We start from the raw sequence: 20533 nt of genomic DNA on the forward strand, positions 1-20533 counted from the left end.
ATAATAATTTGAATTCATGTGCAAATTTATTAGATACCTGTAAATAAAAGCACAAACATGATAAAATGCAGGTTACAAAATAATTTCCATTACCAGCAATTAGTTCTATAATGTTTATACGTACTAAAATTATTTTAATCCATTGCCACACATACTGTACATATGTTATACAGCGAAAGTGTGGTAGTCTCCTGTACCTAATCTCCTGTTTTCTGTTCAGCCAATTAACAATACATTTTTTGGTGACATTACCCATTAATTTTCTAAATTTTCTTGATACCTGGTGTAGCAGAGCAACTAGTAAGAGGCAGGATTTTGTCAGAGTGTGATAACAGGAGGTGCTTTGCTAGAGAAAATGTACTTTGGACTTAGTATGTGAAAAACCTTGAAAAGGGGACTCTTTGTAGGAGCGTATGAGAAAAGAAAAATTTCTCTCCGTCTTCAGCATAACCCAGGATTTGGATTGCCTGAGGCCTCATTCAAGACGTCAGTAGTAAAACCTGACAATTTCAATCAGTATTGTGTCACAATGCATTCCGTGTATCAGTTTTATCAAGTCCCTGTAGCATCAGTGATCATCAGTTTTTCACGTCAGTCCAAAAAAAGTCCTGCATTCTTTTTGGCGTCTCCTAACAAACCATCCATGAGAAATCCACCTCATTCAGATGGCGTCCGTGTGCTGTCTGATTTTTTTCACAGACCCATTTACTTGAATAGGCGAGTCTAGTGCAAGAATTGGACCAAAGTAGTGCATGCTGCGATTTTCTTCTCACAGACTAAGGGTATGTTCACACAACAGCGCAAAATACGTCTGAAATTACGGAGCTGTTTTCAGGAGAAAACAGCTCCTGAATTTCAGACGTTTTTACAAGTGCAAGCGTTTTTCGCGGCGTCCATTACGGACGTAATTGGAGCTGTTTTTCAATGGAGTCAATGAAAAAACGGCTCCAATTACGTCCCAAGAAGTGTACTGCACTTCTTTGACGCGGGTGTAATTTTACGCGCCGTCTTTTGACAGGGACGCGTAAAATTACAGCTCGTTTGCACAGAACATCGTAAGACCCATTGCAAGCAATGGGCAGATGTTTGCCGACGTATTGGAGCCGTCTTTTCAGGCGTAATTCGAGGCATAAAACGCCTCCATTACGTCTGAAAATTGGTCGTGTGCACATACCCTGACTGTGCATGTGAACAACACTCATCTGATTAGGCCCTCAGTAGTTCCAGCAGAGAAGGCTTTTTTATGATGGGTACAGCAATGACGCTTCAACAGGCATTTTATTGAGAAAAAAAACAATCGTAACCACCGAAAAATAGACAAGCACTTATCATAATAAAATGTCTGTGGAACTTATCATTTTTCAAGATACAAATAAAAAGATAATAGTAGGCCTGTGTATACAGGTTTTCGTGGGGAAAGGGTGCTGCCGAAGGGAGATTGTTGTAATACACTAAACGGTGTGTATTCTAATGTAAAATCTGTGTACTTACATGTTTATTAGGTAGTTAGAGTGCTATAGGAGTGAGATGAGAACACCAAGAGGAAGGTTGTGAGAAGCACTCCAAAATATTCTGCTTTAAACTTGATGGGCAGGAGTCTAAGGCCAACATTTATCAAAATTGGCGTAATTTTAGCCAATTTGTAAGTTAAAGAGGCTCTGTCACCAGATTTTGCAACCCCTATCTGCTATTGCAGCAGATAGGCGCTGCAATGTAGATTACAGTAACGTTTTTATTTAAAAAATACGAGCATTTTTGGCCAAGTTATGACCATTTTTGTATTTAAGCAAATGAGGCTTGCAAAAGTACAATTGGGCGTGTTTAAAAGTAAAAGTACAAAAGTACAGGTACAAGTAAAAGTACAAGGCGTGTATTATGTGCGTACATCGGGGCGTTTTTACTTATTTTACTAGCTGGGCGTTCTGACGAGAAGTATCATCCACTTCTCTTTTAAACACGCCCAGTTGTACTTTTGCAAGCCTCATTTGCATAAATACAAAAATGGTCATAACTTGGCCAAAAATGCTCGTTTTTTAAAAATAAAAATGTTACTGTAATCTACATTGCAGCGCCTATCTGCTGCAATAGCAGATAGGGGTTGCAAAATCTGGTGACAGAGCCTCTTTAAAGCTCAGCTACTTTATTGACATATGTTGTGACAGCCTTATGACAGCATCTGTCCCCTTTGAAAAATCTGTCAAAGCTTACTTGGCTACTTTCACACTGGCTAGTTTTTCTACGCCAGGGTCTGTGCAGAGTACAGATGCAACTTTTTTTCTTATTTGCACCTTTTTGTTTGCTACTTTTTAAAAAGTCACATTTTATAATTATGTCTAAATCCTGGCCAAGCAGTAAGTCATGCCCACTTTTCACTCCACTTTTTCCAAACTGAAATTAATTGTGCTAATGGCTCTAAATTCTGACGCAAATAGTTAATAAATATACACCACCGTTTAGACCTAATTTTAAAGTAAAATGTACCAAAAAAAGGAGCTAATACATAAATAAATGTGGACCTAAGTCTCCAGACATTCTGTGTTTACATGCTCCTGAGATGCAAATTTAGTACTGGACTTGAGTATGGTACCTACTGATGGCAGATTAACTGCTTAAAGGAAAACTAACAACAAAAAATAGAAGAAACTGAAATTTTTTTCATCATTCTTTGTAAAGCAAATCAAGTTAGAGATCAATAATTCTAGGTTTTCTTCATTGATTTGCAAATGGTGGAATCTATATCAGAAATCAATTAAAAGGTAAACTACCAAGAGCTTTACATATAGTTTACCGTAATTTTCAGACTATAGGACGCACTGGACCATAAGATGCACCCATAAATTGTAGCAGAAAACTGTACTTTTCCTGGGTAATATTGAGATAATAGGGTACCACAGTGCCTCAATACAATGCCAGACACAGTGCCCCAATAAAATGCCAGCCACTGTACCCCAATACAATGCCAGCCACAGTGCCCCATAACAATGTCAGCCACAGTGCCCCATTACAATGTCAGCCACAGTGCCTCAATACAATGCCAGCCACAGTGCCCCATAAAAATGTCAGACACAGAAATACAAGATATTGGTAGCTATAGTGCTCTCACCCTCCCCTGAACTCATCAGACATCAGAGATGTGGGGAGGTAGGGGCTAATGTTGTGGAATCTGCTCTCCTTGCGACTCTGTACATAGGAGGGGATGTGGCAAGAAGGTCCTTGCAGATCAGTACCTGCATACATTTACTGTGCTGTGTGTACTAATGTCTGTGTTATTTACTCACTGAACAATCAGATTTGACAGAATTCTGTGTGTAAGATGTTGTCACGTTGTGTATGTGACTATATGGCAGCTGGCCAACAGGACACAGGCCACAGTCTATAGTTCGTATAGTGTACCTGTGGTAGCTCAGACAATAGCAAGAGAGGCTTGGCTGGGACTAGGCATCAGGCGCCAGGCCTGGCGCAGCAGGACAGGCGTGGTACACAGCACAGCACGACTTCAGCTCAACACGGCACTTGACCACGATAGGACCGGATACAGGTTAGAGGTATCAGGAACGGGGAACACTGGGAACAGGAAAACACTTAGGAGACCATTTGCATAGACATACTGGGATAACGCGACAACAAGGCTCAGGCATGGCAGGAAGGGGCTGGGCCCTTCTTATAGTCCAGGGTGCTCTGGTAGCAATCAGCTCAATCTCCCATCTGTGTGCGACCTGGCTCCTTGTCTGGACTGAGCTCGCGAGCGCACCCTGGTGGTCACTGTGGAACAGGACGGCCGCATGTGCAGACATCACTGGAGAGAAGGGCGTCGACTGGATGGAAGGAGTTTGTGGTCAGCGACCACAGACGTTACAGCTGTGACTGTTCAGTGAGCAGATAACAGAGATTATTTACACATAGTACAGGACATACTGCTTCCATTACACTGCACTACAAGGACCTTGGAAACTCAGAGCTCAGTCGGCTTCTTCATGCACTGGGAGCTGTTTGCCTTCAGGAGATAAGACTCAGCAGAAGATTACAGCACAATTTCTAAGATAAAAAGTGCGTCTTATAGTCCGAAAAATATATATGACATGCTACAATGTGCGCAAACAGTGATGGCTTTGAAGACCACTTTGTCTATATATAGTTCTCAGTAGGTGGTGGACCCTGACCTATTTCCTGTTCCTCTCACCTCCCATGACTGTGGTTGCCAATCGTCCGAATATTTACGGACAGGCCGCAAAACAGGGTTTTTTTTTTGCTGTCCGTAATGTCTGACATAAAAAGACACTGTCCGTGAATAATCCTCAGTTTTCTGAATGTTTTCACTGCACATGCGTGACATACACAGTGCAAACAAGCGACTGCCATGTATGAGCATAGACTGACAGTAATAGTGTGAGAAATAAGAAGATACAAGCAATGCTGATACAGACCGTCCCCCTCCTAACTGATGCAGTGGTAATGTACAGTTAGTGCAGCATAATCCAGCGTCTCCCGTCTGCAGCACTGTTTTGTATGCTTTGTTCTGTACTGTCCCTCTCCTTAGCAAGTAACAGTGACACCCATATCCAGATGCTGCCCCTTCCAGTGACCTGTGTGGGTGAAGGCCGCATCCTGACCATCAGATAGCAGCTTTGAATGATGTTATCGCTGTAAGGATGGGATCTCACATCGCAGTTTAAATTAATTTTTTGTCGTAATTATTACAGAAATTGCAGGGAAAATAGCACGGATTTGCCACGACTTGTCGCAAAAAACTTATTTAAATCGTGATGTGGGATCCTAGCTTAACGAATGCTGTGCAATAAGAAACACTTGAGGCAGTGCAGATTTCCATTATTACAGCATTCCAGATTAAAGTATGGGACAAGAATTAAACCTAGATTTATTAGCAGTATGTAGGTTTATATTGTGATGGAAATTGTTGCCTCTGCTAGGAGCAGCAGGCCATGGATTACTAGTATGTGATAATATAGAGAGAAACATTCCTTGTCCTATATGGATAAATATCAGTGGTCCTCAACCTGTATGGCTTGCAGATTACTGATATGTATAAATGTCATTTCTTTTGAAAGCCTTAATTAAGGGAAATATTTGCAGTGTATTTTTTGCAGCACATGGAGATTTGTCCTAAAATCTAAATAAGCTATACTGATCAGTTTTGTTGCCAGACAGAGAAACATTGCATGTCACGATTCTGAGTCCAGCTATGGATGACATGCGGTGCACACAGTGCACAACTTTTCTATCATTTTTTGTGGTCTGCTCAGACAGAAACGAACCAAGCCGGACACAACATAGATATATGAACATACCCTTACTTTATAGTGTTTATCACTATGGGTTAATGCCCACAGCTGTATGACAGCTCAGTGCCATTCGTGATTTTTGTCTCAATGTCCACATATAATTGAAAAGAAGGTTAGCAACCCTGCCCGTGACATGAGTCAAATTAAGCAATTTATGTTAATATTGGCATCATCTAGTAAGGAATAGGGACCAAAGGACATCCAGATGTACACTCATCCATGTAGACTGCTATATGTGAGTGTTTACACAGGTGTTGCTCAGACATTTTCTACATGGGGATTTAATTGAGACCATCAGTATATTAGAACGATTTTATATGGCCTGTTCTTATATTATCATGAGAAACCATCCACTATCAGTCAATCAAATATTACTTTCTGTGCCCTCCCATTTACTAGTATATACGATTGATCATGTATAGACTGATATTTTTACCAGATATGGAAATCGTCTAAGAGTCAGGTTGTATACTGGGGATATTGGATGCTTCTGACAATATTATGCAAATTAATCTTCTAATGTGTCAGAAAATGTTTGTGCAAATGCTTAGCATTTTAAGATACGCAGCACCCAAAAGTCTGGTGCATGTACACAAGTGGGCTTCACGATCAAGGAAAAAGTAGACAGCCGTCCTGTATAATCCAAGTCAAGATGTGACTTTACTTATCCAGTGATAAGCCTGCTTAAAGGGGTTTTCCAGAAGTAAAAAATTACTTTTAATTAAACTAAACAATAAAAAACATTTAACTTTGTAATGTACTTACGTTTGATTAGCTGGCTGTATCGTCGTATCCCCTCTTCCGTCACGTGACCGCTTGTCCATGTAAAATTTGCACTTCCTGTGCATACCCGTCCATTCGCGCCTAACTTCCGGTTTGCGGTTTCCGGTTTTCAGTGTACGGGTACGTCATAACTGTACCACGTGTTTTCCCCATCTGCTTAGAGCATGCGTGGTTGTGTCTACCACGCATGCTCTGTTAAATGGTATGGCTGCGTCTTCAGCAGCAGTTTCATTGCGCATGCGCAAGTTTTAGTATGCGGTATCGGTGTGCACTGTGATGGCCGTGTCTACTGTAGCTCGCTCTCTCCTTCTCCTCCTCACAGTCCGAAGCGCATGTGAGGAGGAGGAGGAGGAGGGTGTTTATTTGGTCACTGTAGGAGCGTAATCCCCAAGCCCGGGTTTGGGGATTCCGCTCCAGGAGAAGTCACAGACTTCACTGTGTCCATATATGGACACAGTGACTTCTGAAGCGGAATCACCGGCGAATTGGCCGGGGATTCCGCTCCAAGAGAAGTCACAGACTTCACTGTGTCCATATATGGACAGTGACGTCAGAGACTAATGAAGCGGAATCCCCGACGATGTGGCCGGGGATTCCGCTCCAAGAGAAGTCACAGACTTCACTGTGTCCATATATGGACAGTGACGTCAGGGACTAATGAAGCGGAATCCCTGCCGATGTGGCCGGGGATTCCGCTCCAGGAGAAGTCACTGACTTCACTGTGTCCATATATGGACAGTGATGTCAGTGACTTCTGAAGCGGAATCCCCGCCGATGTGGCCGGGGATTCCGCTCCAGGAGAAGTCACTGACTTCACTGTGTCCATATATGGACAGTGACGTCAGTGACTTCTGAAGCGGAATCCCCGCCGATGTGGCCGGGGATTCCGCTCCAGGAGAAGTACCTCACTTCACTGTTCATATATGGACAGTGAAGTGAGAGATTTCTCCAGAGCCGTCCCCTACAGGAAAGTAGGGGGGTGGCATTGCCTACAGGGGGGGCTATGTGGCATTACCTACAGGGGGGGCTATGTGGCATTACCTACAGGGGGGGCTATGTGGCATTACCTACAGGGGGGGCTATGTGGCATTACCTACAGGGGGGGCTATGTGGCATTACCTACAGGGGGGGCTATGTGGCATTACCTACAGGGGGGGCTATGTGGCATTACTTACAGGGGGCTGTGTGGCATTACTTACAGGGGGCCGTGTGGCATTACTTACAGGGGGCTGTGTGGCACTGCCTACAAGGGGGATGTGTGGCATTGCCTACAGAGGGGCTGTGTGGCATTACCTACAGGTGGGCTGTGTGGCATTACCTACAGGGGGGCTGTGTGGCATTACCTACAGGGGGGCTGTGTGGCATTACCTACAGCGGGGCTGTGTGGCATTACCTACAGCGGGGATGTGTGGCATTACCTACAGCGGGGATGTGTGGCATTACCTACAGCGGGGATGTGTGGCATTACCTACAGCGGGGATGTGTGGCATTACCTACAGCGGGGATGTGTGGCATTACCTACAGGGGGCTGTGGCAGTATCTATAGAAGGTAGTGTGTGGCATTATCTACAGGGGGCAGTGTGTGGCAGGAAATTGACAAATGAAATTCATCCGTTTTTAAAACGGACAAGGAAAAAAATGGGTACAAAACGGGTTAAAAGTGAAAGCATGGCCTGGAACGTGAACATACCCTGACATTTATCAGGCTGTGGAAGGGGCGGGTGAGGGAGATGGGTGCCTGTACTTAGATCAGGGATAGATGGAGACACAAAGGATAATGATGATTATTACTGTGTTAGGGCTTATTCAGACGAACGTGTAATACGTCCGTGCAACGCGTGTGATTTTCACGCGCCTCGCACGGACCTACATTAGTCTATGGGGCCGTGCAGACTGTCAGTGAGTTTCATGCAGCGTGTGTCCGCTGCGTAAAACTCACGACATGTCCGATATTTGTGTTTTCGCGCATCACGCACCCATTGAAGTCAATGGGTGAGTGAAAATCAATCGCAGCACACGGAAGCACTTCCGTGGTACGCGCGTGATTCGCGCAACAGCAGTAAAAAGTATGAATGAAAACAGAAAAGCACCACGTGCTTTTCTGTTTACAAACATATAAACAGTGTCATAATGATGGCGGCTGCGCGAAAATCACACAGCCACACATCATACGCGGCTGACACACGGAGCTGTTATGTACCTTTTGCGCGCACAAAACGATGTGTTTTTTGCGCAAGCAAAAGGCACACGCTGGTGTAATCCGGCCTCAGACAGTGTGCAGGGAGGGAGGAGCGTCTGCCTGTAATCTGGAATTAGAGCAGGGAAGGACCATGTGACCATAGAGGGGCGTGGCAGTATGCAAATAGCTGAGGTGCTTTGGAGGAAGGGGGAGGATGCAACTGTCTCCTCAGATGCAGCCGGGGATCATGGGTATAGTGGGTTACAAGACAGGAAACAGCCAGTAAGGGATGTAAACAAACAGCAAGGGATGTAAACAAACAGAAAAAGCAGCAGTGACGATGGAAATCACACAGAAACTGGTTAGAAGTTTAATAGGGGGTATTAGGGAAGGCAAATCAAGGCTGGGGGACATTTTTTAGAATTTTTTTTTTTCCTGGACAACCCCTTTAATATACGTGGGTGCTGTCTCTTTTTTCCGTGACTGCCTAAATACTCAGTCCTTTCAATAGAATTACCTTCGCATAGCCATCCTGTATTCAAATATGAAATGAATTTTTACAAAATTCCTTAAAATCCGGTATTGACAATAAACTTGAAATATATGGCCTTGATTATGGAGATGATATATAACAAGTATAAAATATTTGTTGTAATGTTATTTTATGTGGACACACAGCTCATGCGTTTTATACCATAGCCGGCATAATCACTTTAACATGCCACATTCACCGACTGTCACAATATCATGTTTGATGTATTCATTAATGGCACTCAGTACATTAATCCTCACTGAAGTCCGGTAAATCAAAATTATACCATCTGGCTTCTTATTCATAATGATGAATTTGAGGTTGAGGTGATTAAGTTTGCTAGGCCTTTGCATTTTAATGTAAAAATTAGAGTATTATAAAGGCATTTAGAAATGACCAATAGTTAGAATAAACTTAGTGACAGGATCTAATTTGTGTACTTGCTAGTAAAGCTTCATTTTAATTAGAGGACTTGGTATTTCAGCACCATCTCAAAGAGACAGAACTTTAGTGATTAGGAAGATGACGCTGTTAAATTGACAAATGGAGCAAGAAACCTTTACAACAGCACTAAGAGGCAAGGGCATTGATAATGTTAACATGGTGCTGCTATTCCTCAATTATGAAGATTCATGTAAAAATGACTTTATTTTGTTAAACTTATTTTTCAAGTCTAGTTAAAAATATGCACAACTGAGTTACACGAAAAAATAAATCTCTACTTTACTACTGTGTGGTATTACTAGCCCCCTGGAACGATATGTGCTTAATCTTTGTCTTTTCCATATGTTAATATATATATATATATATATATATATATATATATATATATATATATATATATATACACTACCGTTCAAAAGTTTGGGGTCACCCAGACAATTTTGTGTTTTCCATGAAAACTCACACTTATATTTATCAAATGAGTTGCAAAATGACTAGAAAATATAGTCAATGATTTTTATTTGAAATAATAATTTTCTCCTTCAAACTTTGCTTTCGTCAAAAAATGCTCCATTTGCAGCAATTACAGCATTGCAGACCTTTGGCATTCTAGCTGTTAATTTGCTGAGGTAATCGGGAGAAATTTCACTGCATTCTTCCAGAAGGCCCTCCCACAAGTTGGATTGGCTTGATGGGCACTTCTTGCGTACCATACGGTCAAGCTGCTCCCACAACAGCTCTATGGGGTTGAGATCTGGTGACTGTGCTGGCCACTCCATTACAGATAGAATACCAGCTGCCTACTTCTTCCCTAAATAGTTCTTGCATAATTTGGAGGTGTGCTTTGGGTCATTGTCCTGTTGTAGGATGAAATTGGCTCCAATCAAGCTCTGTCCACAGGGTATAGCATGGCGTTGCAAAAATGGAGTGATAGCCTTCCTTATTCAAAATCCCTTTTACCTTGTACAAATCTCCCACTTTACCAGCACCAAAGCAACCCCAGACCATCACATTACCTCCACCATGCTTGACAGATGGCGTCAGGCACTCTTCCAGCATCTTTTCAGTTGTTCTGCGTCTCACAAATGTTCTTCTGTGTGATCCAAACACCTCAAACTTCGATTCGTCTGTCCATAACACTTTTTCCAATCTTCCTCTGTCCAATGTCTGTGTGCTTTTGCCCATATTAATATTTTCCTTTTATTAGCCAGTCTCAGATATGGCTTTTTCTTTGCCACTCTGCCCTGAAGGCCAGCATCCCGGAGTCGCCTCTTCACTGTAGACGTTGACACTGGCGTTTTGCGGGTACTATTTAATGAAGCTGCCAGTTGAGGACCTGTGAGGCGTCTATTTCTCAAACTAGAAACTCTAATGTACTTGTCTTGTTGCTCAGTTGTGCAGTGGGGCCTCCCTCTTCTCTTTCTACTCTGGTTAGAGCCTGTGTGTGCTGTCCTCTGAAGGGAGTAGTACACACCGTTGTAGGAAATCTTCAGTTTCTTGGCAATTTCTCGCATGGAAAAGCCTTAATTTCTAAGAACAAGAATAGACTGTCGAGTTTCACATGAAAGCTCTCTTTTTCTAGCCATTTTGAGAGTTTAATCGAACCCACAAATGTAATGCTCCAGATTCTCAACTAGCTCAAAGGAAGGTCAGTTTTATAGCTCCTCTAAACAGCAAAACTGTTTACAGCGGTGCTAACATAATTGCACAAGGGTTTTCAAGTGTTTTCTAATCATCCATTAGCCTTCTAACACAGTTAGCAAACACAATGTACCATTAGAACACTTGAGTGATGGTTGCTGGAAATGGGCCTCTATACATTACATCTATGTAGATATTGCATTAAAAACCAGACATTTGCAGCTAGAATAGTCATTTAGCACATTAACAATGTACAGAGTGTATTTCTGATTAATTTAATGTTATCTTCATTGAAAAAAACTGCGCTTTTCTTTAAAAAATAAGGAAATTTCGAAGTGACCCTAAACTTTTGAATGCTTCTATATGTTAATACATATTCCTATAAGTCAATTTATCAAAAATCACTCCATTAATAGGATTTTTGACATGTAATTTTGACATATGAACAGATCTCAATGGTGGACTTCGGGAGTTGTAACCGCCAACATTTTCCTGAATAAATAAGTTCTATTCTGCTAAATTTGAGCAGTGACTGCGAAGTTCTACTTCTCGTAGGTTTACATAACTAGTTCATTTTAATGGAGAGGTGTTTATGAACAAATTGCTGTCTGTCTGCTACAGTAGGTGGAAGGGCCTATATATAATAAGGACATCAGTGTGTATCCCAAATCTTAGTCCCTCACTGTTGTGACCTTACAACATGGCTGAATAGCATGTAAAATAAGCCTAAAATGAAGAACATTCAATGTAAAGCCTCATTTTTTTGCTACTTTGTGACACATTGGTACGTTTTCTATTGATGAACTATTTGCTTCAGGTTCTGGTATAGCATGTTCAGGAGTTAGACTTTTAGTAAGTCAATATGAAACTTTAATTTTGTTTTTCGTCAGTCACCTAAATATAGATTTCCTTTATTGTCTCGCTGCATAAACTTCTGCTTTAGTTAATCGGCAGCTGATAGGACATTTTTTTCATACAGTGGTGATGTAACCATGTCTTCAATATGGCAAATTGTCCAAATCCTGCGGCCACAAACATCAGACTACAACCATTTTTTCTTAGCTGATAGGTATGAGGTTCTTAATGTGGAATACTATTTTTTTTCTCTAAATATACTAGAAACAATGTTTTACACAGCTTCACTTTTGACTTATTTGTGGATAGCAGTGATGCTACAAACCTATAAATTCGATTTTGCCCTTCTTTTTTTCCCCCTTATTGTGGAAGCATGGCCAGTTCTTTGAATATTCTTGGACGTTCTAGGATTCACCACTTTTCCCGATCTTTTCCCATTGTTAGAATCTCATAACTAAGTAACCCTTTAGAGATTGAAATGTTGAACTTTTTTTTACATGCCATTTGAATTTTTTCTTTGATCATTTCAAATTCTGTTAAAACTTGAAGGCAACTTAGACACTGAATTTAAAAAAACAACATTTACATATTTTTATTGTTTATCTCTTAAACTCCATTGTAAATGTACTATCTAATTTTATTAGGCTATAGTTATTTACAAGTAAAAGCATAACCCTTGCATATAAATGGGTCCTGTTCATTTTATTTTGAAAGTGTCTCCGCATGAACGGCAAATTCTCCAGCTGTCAATGGAGGCTCGGGACCCCTTATTCTTAGTAATGGTGGGTGGGTATCAGAGGTTGGATCTAATCTATAATACTTTAAAACCGGATCTTAAAAAATAAAATAGGATAACTCTATGGCTGTGCATCAAAACAATAGAGCAGCGACTATGAAGATGTATTTTGAAATTAATAGGTACAGATTACAAATAAAAGGGTAGGTACACTTTAAAGCCATATTACATACTGAATTATATTTTGTCAATTTACCTTTATTTCCATTTACCCATTGTAAATAGCATGTAGCTTGTGCAATTCCTTGCAATCAATAAGTGCATATCACAAAATGACTTATGTATATACTGTATTCTTTTCTAGAGTGCTTGTTTCCGACCATACACAGGCTTATATATAGAATATTGATGTATTGATTTGTTGCTTGTACTATTATGATTCCTTTTATACATAAAGCGTTCAAGTGTAAATAAGGAAAACGTTTCAGTAATTCAAATACTTGGAAGATGAAATTATTTGGTGGTCACGTAGAGGTAAAACTTTTTGTGCATGAGAAATATGCTTTTCATATGTCTGTTATTTGTAGGTTAATAACAGCTTCAATGTTTTCTAAGGGACGGTGAAAGATCCAGTCTTGTGTAATGGCTATGTCTTACCATCACTCTTAAGCTCGGCATGGAATCTGTACTATTGACATTAACTTGTGCATCAGTTGGAATTGAAGTGAGTTTAATGTGACCTTGGTTTGGTTGCTGGAGTAGAAATGATCTCTAACAGGAAACCAAATAAAACAATCTAATTGTTTTAAGTTTAACATATTCAGATATTTTTATCCATACATTTACTTTCAAAATGATATTTCAACTTAGTGAGGTGACCCGTATAAGCAACAATCTCATCTATCAACATAATGGTATTCTATGCTATAAAATATGTAGTTGCAATATTTTTCATTTTTTTTCTTTTGCCATACCACAATTTTACAGCCATAATTTTTCATGATGTAGCTAGGATTCTATTTTTTATTTTTATTTCACTCTTTTGGGGTACATATAATGTAGCATTTAATTTACATTTTTATGTGTGGGTGTTTTTTTTAACTGTTCACAGTGCACTATGATGTATACGTTAATTTTATTTTGTGGGTTTTTATGATTATACCACCATGCAACATTTATTTAACAATACCAGTTTAAAAAAAAATGTTCTTTTGTTTTCTTTAGCAACTTTTAAAAAAAAAATTATCTTTATTACACTTTATATAAAGAGGACCTATCAGCTCTTCTAACTTGTCTTTTTTGGCAAATACTTGTATTCCCCATGAAATAAAGATTTTAGAATAAATTGACAACTGGGTGTCACCATTCCCCTTGTCAAACAGGCGTGTCCCTGCACACTCTGACACTGTCTAATCAGCGGTGGGAGTGCCAGATTGTATATGGGACATACCCTATTGACAAGGGAATAGTGACTCCCAGTTTTCAATTTATTCATATATTTCCAGGATAAATAACAAAAGAATGGCACAATGCAGAGATCTAACGAAAAGTATTCCAGCATTGTTATTTCATGGGGAATACAAACATTCACTAGAAACCTGTCAGGAGATCTCTATAACATTTTGTTTTTTCCACAACAGGGGGCTTTTTACTTTTTGACTATTATTTTTTTAACTATAATGCATTGAAATACCTGTGTAATCAAGTGCATTATTGAATGTGCATTTAAAATCCACAGGCATCTGTTGGGGCATACATAAGGTATGCCCTAACAAGCATTTTTCCAGGACAGCCCTCTGGATATTTATAAGGTCCCAGGCTGTGATTTCGAATTCGTCTGATAGAGGCTGTTAACATAGACCTTAGCAGCTGGGTTGGAATAAAGTGCTTGAATTGCAGAATATATGAAGCCATCAAAACCAAATTTAGTAAGGAGTGGGAATGCGTATTCACAGTTCACTCTATCGAATGCCTTTTTAGCATCTAGGGAAAGGAATGTGGTAGGTGAAAGTGATTTTTAAACTATCTGCAGTAGTGAAAGAAGTCTCCTGATATTGTCAGGAGCTTGTCTGCCTAGCGTAAAACCCATTTGGTAATTTTTAGGCTGGGTTCACACGACCTATTTTCAGGCGTAAACGAGGCGTATTATGCCTCGATTTACGCCTGAAAATACGGCTCCAATACGTCGGCAAACATCTGCCCATTCATTTGAATGGGTTTGCTGACGTACTGTGCCGACGACCTGTAACTTACGCGTCGTCGTTTGACAGCTGTCAAAAGACGACGCGTAAAATTACAGCCTCGTCAAAAGAAGTGCAGGACACTTCTTGGGCCGTTTTTTGGAGCCGTTTTTTCATAGACTTTATTGAAAACGCAGCGAAAACGGCCCGAAAAACGCAGTGAAAAACAGCTCCGTATTTTCAGACGTTTTTGGCTCAGCGTGTGAACATACCCTAACAAGTGACGGAATTATCAACATCAGCCTATTAGCTAGTAATTTAGCATACATTTTTACGTCACCATTTATTAACCCCTTAAGGACGCAGCCACTTTTGGACCAAATGACACAGCCTCATTGAAATCTGAGGTGTTTTAATTTCACCAGTGTACTTATTTATAATATGTGTTCCTATGGGTGGATGGCCCCATCTCCCTGCTGTTCATCTCTATTTATACTATTAACCTCTTACCTATCTTTGGTATTGCCCTTACTGTTTTACCTGGTTAGCAATTTGCCCCATGTCAGACAGTCTTTCCATTTTTCCCTCTATACTTATTGTTCACAATATTTTAATAATTCCTATTAAATCCTATATCGCTATCTATGTGGTCATATTTGAGTGCACTATTTCTTCAATTTTTTCTTTCATCACTGCATTATTTTTTTCTTATGGGAGACTAGGTCTTCCTCTTATCTAAATTCGCATACTTAGATACTGCGTCTTTAGTCTTAATACACTTTATTTTTCATCTACCATGATAATGATTATTCACGCTTTTTATACATGCTCTTTGTATTAATGTAGCATTCATATCAATTACCAGATATGGTTGCATTTCTACACATTTAACTCGTCATCTGATTGTTTATAAACTCATGGGGATTGTTTTGGCTATCGACACACACATAGGTCCACAATATGCATCTGGTATATTAACTACTCACCCATTTCCTCCGTCAGTGTATTTTTCTGTCCAATGAGGAGCGCACTTTCCCTGTACGTTGCCCTTGTGTGGCTCGGCCTTCTCCCGCCCCTATCGGCGCACTGCGCATGCTCGGGATCCCTGTACGCGTCGGGGATCCTGCTAAGGCGCTGGGGTCTGGAAGTGGGGCATGCCTCACTTCCGGTTTTCGGCAGAGGACGTGCGCCGCGATCTCCTGGAAATAAAAAAAACAGTGAGTTCACCTGTGGCTCATCGCAAATAAGGCTGTCTTTTCTTAGACACATTAACACCCCTTGGGGAAGCATACCGCGAAACGCGCGTTGGGGTTCACCGCACACTTGACTGACTCTCCTATCAAACGCCTAATGGGTAAGACTCTCCACTAACAGAGGAGAATGGCGGACCGATCAGTCTATGTACTGACTGTCATTTAAGATAACTCTTTATCCTTACTCTGTTCATTGTTATACAGATTATACCATGTCAGGATATGTGTATTCATATGATTGAGTTTACCGCCCCTAACCCAAATCTTTTAATTGGAGTGTCATACATTTTCCCTTATTATACTACAGGGAGTCTTTTTTTGTTGTGCTCATACTGGAATTTACAGAGTCTTCTTGTCCTTTCGTACCTATTTTAATATTTTATGTGTATTTATGTGTTAAATAAAATTGTTTATTCTTATGATATATGGCTTCTATGCTCCTTTTTTCCTTCAGTGTATATATATGTGGTAATAACTTGGGAATGCTTTTACCTATCTAAGCGATTCTGAGATTGTTTTCTCGTGATATATTGTACTTTATGTTAGTGAAAAAATTTGGTCGATATATTCAATATTTTTGTGTGAAAAACACCAAAATTTTGAGAAAATGTGCAAAAAATTACCATTTTCTAAATTCAAATGTATCTGCTTGTAAGACAGATAGTTATACCACACAAAATAGTTACTAGCTAACATTTCCCACATGTCTACTTTAGATTGGCATAGTTTTTTGAACATCCTTTTATTTTTCTAGGACGTTACAAGGCTTATAAGTTTAGCAGCATTTTCTTACATTTTCAAGAAAATGTCAAAAGCCAATTTTTTTAGGGAACAGTTCAGATCTGAAGTGGCTTTGAGGGCCTTATATATTAGGAACCCCCACAAATCACCCCATTTTAAAAACTGCACCCCTTAAAGTATTCAAAACAGTATTTAGAAAGTTTCTTAACCCTTTATGCGTTTCACAGGAATTAAAGCAAAGTGGAAGGGAAATTGGCAAATTTCAATTTTTTTGCAGAAATTCCATTTTAATCAATTTTTCCAGTAATATTGAAGGTTTTTACCAGAAAAACACAACTGAATATTTATTGCCCTGCTGCTGCAGTTTGAGAAATATCCCACATGTGGCCCTAGTGTGCTAATGGACTGAAACAAAAGCCCCAGAAGCAAAGGAGCACCTAGTGCATTTTAGGGCTTTCCTTATCTTAAATTATACTTCAGGCACCATGTCAGGTTAGAAGAGGTCTTGTGGTGCAAAAACAAATGAAATACCCCCAAAAAGACCCCATTTTGGAAACGACACCCATTGAGGAATTCATTTAGGGGTGTAGTGAGAATTTTGACCCCACAGGTATTTCATAGATTTCATTAGAATTGGGCAGTGAAAATGAAAAATTACACTATTTTCCAATAAGATGTAGCTTTAGCTCAGAATTTTTTCAACAAATAAATGAGGAAAAGCACCCCAACATTTGTAAAGCAAGTTCTCCAGAATACGTAAATACCCAACATGTGGTCATAAACGGCTGTTTGGGCAAGCGGCAGGACTCGGAAAGGAAAGCACTCCATTTGTCTTTTGGAGTACAGATTTTGCTGGATTGTTTTTTCTGCACCATGTCGCATTTGCAAAGCCCCTTAGGTACCAGTACAGTGGAAACTCCCCAAAAGTGACTCCACTTGGTAAACTACACCCATTGAGGAATTCATCTAGGGGTGTAGTGAGCATTTTGACCCCACAGGTATCTCATAGATTTTATTAGAAATGAGCAGTGAAAATGAAAAATTACATTATTTTCCAATAAGATGTAGCATTAGTTCAAAATTTGTAATTTTCTCAACAAACAAAGGAGAAAAAGCCCCACAACATTTGTAAAGCAACTTCTCCTGAGTACAGAAATACCCCATATGTGGTCATAAACTGCTGTTTGGATACACGGCAGGATACAAGGGAAGGAGCACCATTTGGCAGTTGGAGTGCAGATTTTGCAGGATTGATTCCTGGGCGCCATGTTGCATTTACAAAGCCTCTGAGGTACCAGTACAGTAAGAACCCCTGAAATGTGACTCCATTTGGTAAACTACACCCCTTGAGGAATTAATCTAGGGGTGTAGTGAGCATTTTGACCACACAGGTTTTTTTCTGAATTTATTAGAATTGGGATGTAAAAATAAAAAAAATTACATTTTTTTTTTGTGAAAAGATGTAGTTCTAGCCCAAAATTTACCATTTTCACAAGGACTATAGGAGAAAAGCACCTCAACATTTGTAAAGCATTCTCTCCAGAGTAAGGCAATACCCCACACGTGGTCATAAACTGCTATTTGGACACACAGCAAGGCTCTATAGGGAGTGTTTGGAGTGCAGATTTTACAAAATTAGTTTTTTGACACCATGTTGCATTGAGCAATTGTAGCAGTACAGTTCCGAACGCAGCGATACCTATTATGTATATTTTTTTTTATGTTTTCATTTTTTTTCTTATAATAAAGGAGTTGATCAGGGAAACAGGGTGATTGTTGTTTTTATTAGTTAAAACTTTTATTTTTTCCTTTTTTTTTTACACTTACCTGGGGACTTGAAGATCTGGTCTTCTGATCCCCGGTACAATACACTGCACTATTTAGCAACCATCGCCAACTGCGATGCCTCTCGGGGAAGCCCGGGGGGAGTACAGAGGGAGCTCCCTCCCTCTGTCAACCACTTCAATGCGGCGGATGCCATTGACAGCCGCATTGAAGGGGTTAAATGGCTGAGATCGGCGGTAACTGCCATCGCCACTGTTGCAGTGGGATGTCAGCTATGTATTACAGCTGACAGCTGCTGAAGATGAAGGGCACACAGTTCCTGTGCCGGCTTTATCTACAGGGCGTGACTGTACGCACTATTGCGGGAACGCACATTGAATTTGGACCTACAGTCACGCCCAATAGCGGGAAAGGGTTAAAGAAATGGGGCGATAATTGATGGTAGAGTCTGTTGGTTTCCCTGGTTTGGGTAACATGACAATAAGAGCTTTAAACATTTCTTTAGGAAAAGTTTCAGTTGATATTGCCAGGTTAAACATTGGTAGCATGTGATCAATTAGTGTGTTGGCAAATGTTTTATAAAAATGGTTGAAAAGTCAGTCAGGGCCGGGAGATTTGTGGAGAGGAAAGGAATTAATAACATTTCCGATCTCTGATTTAGTAAGGCCTCATGCACACGACCGTAGACATGTGTACGGCTGTGATTTTCGGGTCGGCCGGCCGCAGAAGGTCAGCCGCGAGCCGCCCGCAAATCGCGGGCCGTGCACATTATTTTCTATGAGCCTGGGCACGTGAAAACGATGGTCATGTGCATGGGCCCATATGAATGAATGGGGCCGCAATTCTCCCGTGGATTTTCGGGAGAATTTCGGCCGCAAAAGCACGTTCGTGTGCATGGGGCCTTATTGGTGTTTTTTAGGCAGCTACATTTTGGCTAGGAATGATTCAATGCCATGCAAGGTAGGTTGGGGTGTGGTGCTATAATTTTTCAGGTTATAGAGTGTGGAAATTGGTTGGGAGGTAAGGAGGTGTTTAATGAGCGGTATCCTGGATTTTTGGGTCAGGGACTAAAGTGGAAGCATACGTAGAGTAAATTGTTGCAGGTAAGATTTGAGATCCACGTTAGGGATGTTCTCCGGTATAACTCTGAACTTAATATTGTTTCTCCGGTTCCTTTATTTATAGTCTACCATCTTGGCCCGCAACATGGAAAACCTTTCCTCCAGAGAGTTGTACGAATCGACCACCACATTGTGGGCAGAAGCAAACGAATCCATCTTACCCTCCATATTAATGTACTGAGTATATCAAAGCATTATAGAAATTAAAAGATAGCATTATAGAAATTATGATCAAATGATCGCATTGTGAAGTCGCCTAGTTAGACTGAAAAAATAAATTAAATTAGTTTGAATAAAAATGTATTTAAAAGATCTCTCTTTCATCTTTCTCCTCTGCTATCTCTTCATATGCCCTTGGTATGTAACCCTGACTTTCAGAGTGGTAACCCTGCTGCCGTCTTCCACTGGTGGTACAGGCTGGGGCTCACTTCTGTGGGGCAATTTGTGAACATAGAAGAGCATAGGATGTTCTCCTTTACAGAGCTATGTTCTAAGTTTCCGGATCACCCGATTGATCTCTTTAGCTATATGCAAGTCAAAAGCTACTTAACAAAGATACTACCACTGCTACCTGACCAAGAATGGAACCCATGCCTGCGACATAATTTTTCAAAACAAAACTACCTTAGGGGTCAAATCACTCGTAATTATCAATTTATCCACGTTCCCTTAGATTATTCTCAAACCCAAACCCCCCTAACCAAATGGCAAACAGATGACCACACGCTCACCTACACAACCATTTTAGCGGCCTTGACACAGGCACATAAATTTCTCCCTTCGGCGCGTTTCCTGGAGATGAGATTGAAAGTTTCCCATAGGTCATACCTAACACCGCATATAGGGCACAAAATAGGAGTCTATCCCACCTCGCATTGCTTCAAATGCCACACACCTGAGGCTAACCTATATCACTGTCTATGGTCCTGCCCAAATATCCAAACTTTCTGGTCCAGAATACAATTATTCACCTCTGAACACCT

At 40.4% G+C, this 20533-nt stretch overlaps 1 long non-coding RNA gene across 1 annotated transcript in view; it reads left to right on the plus strand.

Moving 5' to 3' along the window:
- The window catches only part of LOC142740825 (uncharacterized), a 100855-nt gene extending 81054 nt beyond the window's left edge, over positions 1-19801 (plus strand). The window contains exon 3 of the long non-coding RNA XR_012880889.1: positions 19615-19801. This is a non-coding gene — a long non-coding RNA (uncharacterized LOC142740825). The remainder of the gene's footprint in view (positions 1-19614) is intronic.
- The last annotated feature ends 732 nt before the right edge of the window (positions 19802-20533 follow it).

Source organism: Rhinoderma darwinii, chromosome 2, assembly GCF_050947455.1.
Source record: "Rhinoderma darwinii isolate aRhiDar2 chromosome 2, aRhiDar2.hap1, whole genome shotgun sequence".
NCBI classification, from domain to species: Eukaryota; Metazoa; Chordata; class Amphibia; order Anura; family Rhinodermatidae; genus Rhinoderma; species Rhinoderma darwinii.